Raw genomic sequence first — 7,049 nt, 5'->3', positions numbered from 1 at the left:
CCCTATTCCAATACAGATTTTACCATCTTCTACAGTCTTGGTTTCCTCTTTGAAATGCACAGAAAGTGTCTCAGGGACCACAAGAAGCAGCTTGCAACTCAGCACCTTGAGTCCTTGATGCTTCCTTCCCCAGATGGATCCCTTCTCAGATTGTCTCTATCCTTTACCCAGGGCGTTTTGTGGCAAATAGGGTTTACCCTGAAGTTTTGTGGTTTTGGTTAGCTTTGATTTCTCATGGGAACATTGTTATTTCTAACACCTCAGTGGCCCTCCTCATGCTAATTTTCGAACACTTCATTCAGCGCTTAGGGGTATTAACATGCTACAACAAAACAGATGAGAATAATGTATGGACCAAGCATTAAATTTTTTCCTTATGCTTATGGCACTGGTGGAAATACTCTTGTGCTCAGATCTATGAAGCTGAAGGTTTTATTGCTTTATCATGCCTGTGTGAGCCTTCCCCAGTGGCAGCTGATAGTGTGAGAGCTGTTTGGCTGCTGTGGTGGTAACCAAAACCTGTTGGAGTGGTGACTTCTCAAACCACCTGAAGTTAATTGCACTCACTCCACCAGCAATGCCCTTGTTCAGGGAACAGTGGAAAAGAATTGAGCTGAAACTTTGAGATAGGCAACTGGGACAGAAAACCTCCAATTCAATAGCTAAATTAAAATTGTAAGCAAGTTAAACTGGAACTCAACAAAAGAAACTGTCAAATAAACCTAGATGCAGGCATTGCTAACAGTTTATCTTATAATATCTTACTTTATATTTCACATCCTAAATCCCCCTGCACCTTCACTGGATATATTCTTCAGTTTTTGGTGTTTATAACTACCCTGTAGTGCTGCTGCAAGCTGTGAAAAGCTTCTCCACTGAGCTGCAATGGCTGTAGAGATTTCTACAGTGGTCTGGATGAAGGTGAGTGTGGGTGCAAATAAAGAGTTTGTTGTAATTTGAAAGCACTTTAGGTTCCTGCGTCTGGACAGGTATGATTGTTAGACATTATTAGAATCTGTTGCATGTCTCTGTTACATTATTAACAGTTATTTTAAAAAATTGCATATAGAGCATTGTAAATTTCAAAAATACTAATGTGTTTCCTTATTTTTTTTTACAAGAAAATCTATGAAGCTCTAAAAACATGACAAATAATAACAAAACTCTCCAGTAAATGATGTCAAAATTCAGGTTTTGTAATAACACCTCAGAAACGGTGAATCATTCATACTGCCTAACTAATACATCCTGTTGTGCTGCTGCTGGGAATGTAAAAAATTACAAAAGCAGTCAAAGCAATAACAATACAGTGTTTCTCACTATGAATAACGTAGTTTGAAGTAGTGATTTTCTTGTTCAGGAAGTCAAACCTTAATATGTAGTCAATAGTAATACATTGCTTTGTGTAGTATTCTGAGCAGATTCAGTTCTAATATTAGGGAGAGCAGAAGAGTGAGTGGAGGGAGAATGTAATGGTTGTTTCCTCCCCCTTCATTTAAGTGGGTATATAATGGGATTTGCTTTATATACCTGAGAATGTGAATATTGGTTTATCTTTCTAGAATAACTGCAAACTGATACTTTAACAACATTGCTGTACGTATTTTTCTCTGATTTATATGAAAAAAAAATTGCTTTTTTTTTTTTTTTTTAAGAAGTCTCAAATGTTTTGACATACTTAATACTTAAAAAGAAGGGTTTGCAACTACTACTGCCTTCTGAATGCGTGGAGTCATACACCTTCCAGTGGAGAGCCTTCAGGTATCAGAAATAGTGCTGAGCTGGTGATGGCTGAACAGCTGCTCATCATAGTCCAGACTAGAAGTTGGGAACTTATTTTCTTACAGACGTTTCTTCATTATCCAGTTTCTCAAAGAATTATAAGGTCCCAGTCTTGTGATATCTAATTCCATTATACCACATTTTCTTCAGGCATGGGGAAAAATTATAGGGTCTGGAATGGATTCTAACTCCCATTCAGAATAATTAGGTAAAATAAATTCTTGGCTTCGATATGGATTTCCACTAGTATAAATTAGATCTGATTCTGGCTATATTTCTTTTGAGCAGAGGTTACTAGAGTCTGAAAATAATTTTATCTCTCTGTGCTGAGGCTATATTTCTGTGATGATCTCCCTTTAATTTTCTTTAGTTTAGGGACATCTGTTGTCTTCCCAGTGCATTAGTGATTCTTGCAGCAATGGTTAAATCAAGGAGAGTTTGAGTTGAGAATATTACTTTGCATCCACAACCTTCTTAACTCCTTAAAAAAATCCTGTATCCTCATCTGTATTTACTACTAAGGTCTTTAATATGGCAAACATAAACCTCTTTTATTCTTCAAATTTTCATTTCACATAATTACAAATTTTCATTAAAAAGAGGAACAAAAGGGGCACATGACATTTTCTTCACTATTTTCCTCACTAAATCCCTAAGGCAGCTATTTCATCCCATTTAGACAACAGCACTCTGTCCTGATCTTTCAAACAAGCCTGCTCCAAAATCATAACATTAGTGCTCTCTCCTCCTCTCCTTCAACTAGAAATGGCTGAACAGACCACCACTCTTCCTATCTATTATTTGTGCTTAATTAAAAAATGATCTGATATACTCAGTAATAACTTGAGAGCTCTGTGTTCTGTGTTGTTTTGGTTTTTTTTTTTTTTTTTTTTTTTTTTTTTATTATGAATGATAAGAAAAGTGTTAAAAGCTGAAATTAAGAAAAAGTTGAAAAATGTACAGCTTCAGATCCAGCTTTTGATTTTGTTTCTGTGGTAATAAAACTGCACGACTTTTGCCCCTGTAGTGTTGATTGTTGTCTAGGACTTTAAATTTCTGCCATTAAGAAAATGCAGGAGGCAACATACTTGTGCATTTATGAGAAATATAAAAAGAAGGGCTCCAACTGTGAGTGCATCTCCCACTGAGTCAAAATTTACTGTGTTCTTCTTTCTTTTCAAATTGGTCTTTTTGCAACATCAAGGAAAAGTGGCAAAGGAAATGAAAGTAGCTATATTTAATACAGTCTTCATTGAAATCCAAAGAACAAAAACTGTTCTCGCTCAAATTAATGCAGGACAGATAAATAATGCCAACAGAGCAATTAACACAAACAAAACAGCTTGCAATTTATCTCCTGTGTAGCATACTCAGTGTCAGTGTTAATTAGTTGGGACAAAACTGCACCTTTATCATAGGATAGTAGACCTTAAACTTTTCATATTTTTAGAATTCTGCCCTTGCCTGTTAATTGCAGGCTCACGGATGGCAGGATAGTGAAGGACTTCAAATAATGTACTGAAGATTTCAAAGCTGCAAAATATAGAAAATCACTTGTATGGAAAGCTATAAGAGCAAATGCAAGTGAAAAGAAACGTGAGGCTCTCATGAATATTGGATTGGAGAAAAAGTTCTGTGCTAAGACATGAGACATTTTGCAGGATCTAGCTGGACTTTTGGTTCTCAGAGATGCTGGAATTTCCTGCAGTACGTACATGCACACTGTGAAGTCATTCATTTTACGTGTATTGAAAAGCCTCGCCATCAGGAATTAACATATTTTGCACTGTTTGGAGAGGAGAAGTAAGAGGTTACAAGGTTCTTTCTTAAAAGACAACTGACCTGGGGACTAACAACAGTTCAGGAGGGGCAATTATTAAAAAATATGGAGAGTTATCACAATGTGAGTTCTTATTGCTTGATTAAAATGATTGAAGAAATTACTTGTGATTGAAGTAATCCCTTGGGCTTTTACATAATATATTTCTGCAATTCTTCCTGTGCTACTACCTTCCTCCTTCGCCCCTTAAAATTACAAGGCTTTCCTTGTACTTAAGAAGAAAAGTCAAACATGAGTTTTGAGATGAGAGTCAGATACAAAGGAATCTGAAACGGGGAGAAAATGTAGGATCAGCGATGGGTTCAACTAATCATTACATTTTCAGTGGGTGGTTTGAGTAAGACAATTTAACTCAACTATCCTGCGGCCCAAAATGCTGCTTATCCTTAACTGGCCACAAAATAAGTAACCACACATTTAAGCAATTTGGCAGTTGCATACAGTTGCGTGTTAAAAAATAGGTAATGCAAAACAATTAGAGGTAGAAAGTTGATGCAGCATGAAAAGAGTTTCAGCTGGTGGATATCATGCAAACAATGTACTCATTAACTCACCGTAACAAATATACTGATTGCCAAGTCCTTTCTAAACTATATCAAAGTTAAAACTTGTTGTTATGTGAAGCACTGGGAATAGCAAAGAAGAGGAGGAAACTGATGTGCCATTGTAAAAGTTTAAAAGAACTTAGCTTCAGATCTTGCTTAACATACTGAACATGTACTCCAGTTTTGCAAAAGATTTACAGCATAGTCCTGTAATATCTGATGTAACATTTGATTCCTTGCAAAGACGGAATCACAAGCTTGTGATAAATCCTGAAGTAACTAATTATTGTGTGTCACTTCACCATTGTAGATCACAAGAAAGAAAATGGTTTGGTCATATCTGGTACCTATTGCCAAGAAATATTGTACAGTCATCTTTGCTAGGACTGCAGGATGCATCAAGGTTGTGAAGTTGATTGAGTCACTGCAGATTTAGCCCTGTATTTGTTTATAGGTCCATCTCAAACCAACCTTGATTTCTCCAGCTACATCTGTTATTTCTAGCCATTTATTTACCAGGTAGTCTGAAGAGAGTCTTTCAGTTCATAACCATCTTGTGAACTGCTTGTTTTGGCTATTTTCTTTTTACCAATCATAAGATCTATATGCTCACCTGTCAGCTGTAAAAATAGATCTGACTTTCTCCAATTAGGCAGTTTATTTACAAAAATGTGGTCTCCAGTAGATGAATATGTATTGAATAAAGGTCTTCAAATATAATAAAATTTATGAATGTTGTGACTTGTTGTGATCTCAAAACTTTTAAACTATAAAGACACAGAGTGAAGGTGCCTTATTGATTAAATTTTGATCCTTTTAAAAATAACTCTACATCCCTTTGCCTGTGGCAACTGGCTGTAGGAAATGATCCATCCTGAGCAGTACCAGCACCTTGGGTTCTGTTTTATGACTTCCAAAGTGTTCTATTTTAAATATGTTTCAGTAGGAGATTTCCACTTACTGAGCCTTAGCACTGCCACATTATACAGAGTTTTCGCTGCTTTTACGGCTTTACTTTTTCAGACTTTGTCTTATAATTCAAGTAGGGGATTTCCTAGCTTCATAACATTCTCCTAAACTCATTAGTCACACTTTTATTGACTTTTCCCTGACATGTATGTGAAATGAAGTTGCTTAATAACATCCTTTCCAAAGCTGTACAGTTAAACAAATTATGTTTTTAATGGCTGAAATCTACTGATAGGATCAAACTCATCACCCCAGGAAATCATGTTTACTAACCTTATCCATTGAGGTTACAGGGCATAGTAGCAATGGTGGCTGCAGTCTATGTTTTGTACTGCTCCAGGCAGTTCAGACATAGTGTCTGCTTTATCCCCTTAGCAGTGACCAACTCCTAGTGTCCATGTGTCCATCTACAGCAGAAAGGCTCAGAACTCTGAATTCTACATGGAGTAGGATTAAATCACACTGAAGAATGATGGACTAGAAGATGCTAGTGAAGAGCGTCAGGTGCTGTGATGTATTGGCATTTGACAAAAGATGCTGTGGTTGCATTTGGTGATTGTTTTCTAACCAGACTTTGCCATAGTCTTTTCCATCAGCAGGTGAGCAACGTGTGGGTCTGTTGTCACCAGCTGCACTTTGGTCTGTGTCAATCAGAGAAGAAGTCCTCATAATTCCCTCCCTTTTGGAAAATTCTTCTGCTGGGAAAGTCATGAACATCCTGAAATGCTGTCAAACAGAGTCAGAAAACCTCAGTGGAAGGAGGGTTGGAGCAAACTGCTGCTGAAGGAAAGCTGCTGACTGATATGGCTGAGCAGGGCTTTATGAACAGTAAAAGAATGTAGGCTGGGAACTCCCGCACCCAGGGGTGGCTACGGAGAAACACTTCAGGAAAAAGTGTTCCTCAAAAATACATGTACCTCTCTTTGCACATTTCGATTTTATTGAGTGATTCCCCACCTAAAGTAACCCGTAAGGCTTAGACTATCATATGTTCAGAGCACTGATCTACCACACAGTTAGCACAGCAGGCCTTCCCTAGACAGGAGGAAAGAAGACTTAAGGTATTTACAAACTGAAGTTGTAAAAGCTGCTGGGAAGTTTACACAACCTCTGCTTTTGCTATGAACATTAAGTAATCCTTGTTTGTGTGGTGATTTCATAAGCACCAAATTCACAGCTCATTTCACAGCAAAACTTCCTGACAGAGAGCAAATTACAATAAAAAAATCAATATTATAAGGATAACATGTTAATACTACATATTCATAGAATAATTGAGACAGATTTCTGGAGGCCATCTATTCAAAGCTCCTGCTTAATACAGGGCCACGCTTAAAGTTACGTCAGGCTACTGGTGGACCTGTACAACTGACTTTTGAATAACTCCAAGGGTGGAAATTCACTACACTTCCGTTAATAAGAGCTGCAAGAGTATTTCTTTGTGTTGGATGATAAGCAGGGTCCTTTTTCAGCAAACATTTTAACTGCATTTTCAGACAAACTCATAGATGTCAAGATGAGTATATTTTGATTGACACTCCAGGTCTGAATAGATATAAATGTGAAAAAACTGAAACCAATTACCCAGAAAAGTGAGTAACCCACTACAATTTGAACCTTATGGAGGTTGAAGGCTGTTTTGATTCTATGGGTATCACAGACAATCAAAATCATGAAGATCTAGGACAGGAAGGTAAACTCAATTCAAAGATGGAGACCACAAAAACTCAGCACATCTATTAAACTACTCAACCCCAGGCAATGACTAGTGTTTGTAATAAACATCCAAGAACTAAATTGTGTTGATTTTCTTTGCTAGGGTTTTCATACACAGGCTGCTCAGAGGACAGCAGCAACAGTATTACCTCAGAAAATATATCCTGAGAATCATTGTCAATATTGCAGCAAAAGCT

Source organism: Patagioenas fasciata, chromosome 2 (assembly GCF_037038585.1).
Source record: "Patagioenas fasciata isolate bPatFas1 chromosome 2, bPatFas1.hap1, whole genome shotgun sequence".
Lineage (NCBI taxonomy): Eukaryota > Metazoa > Chordata > Aves > Columbiformes > Columbidae > Patagioenas > Patagioenas fasciata.
Note: the sequence above shows the minus strand (reverse complement) of the source record.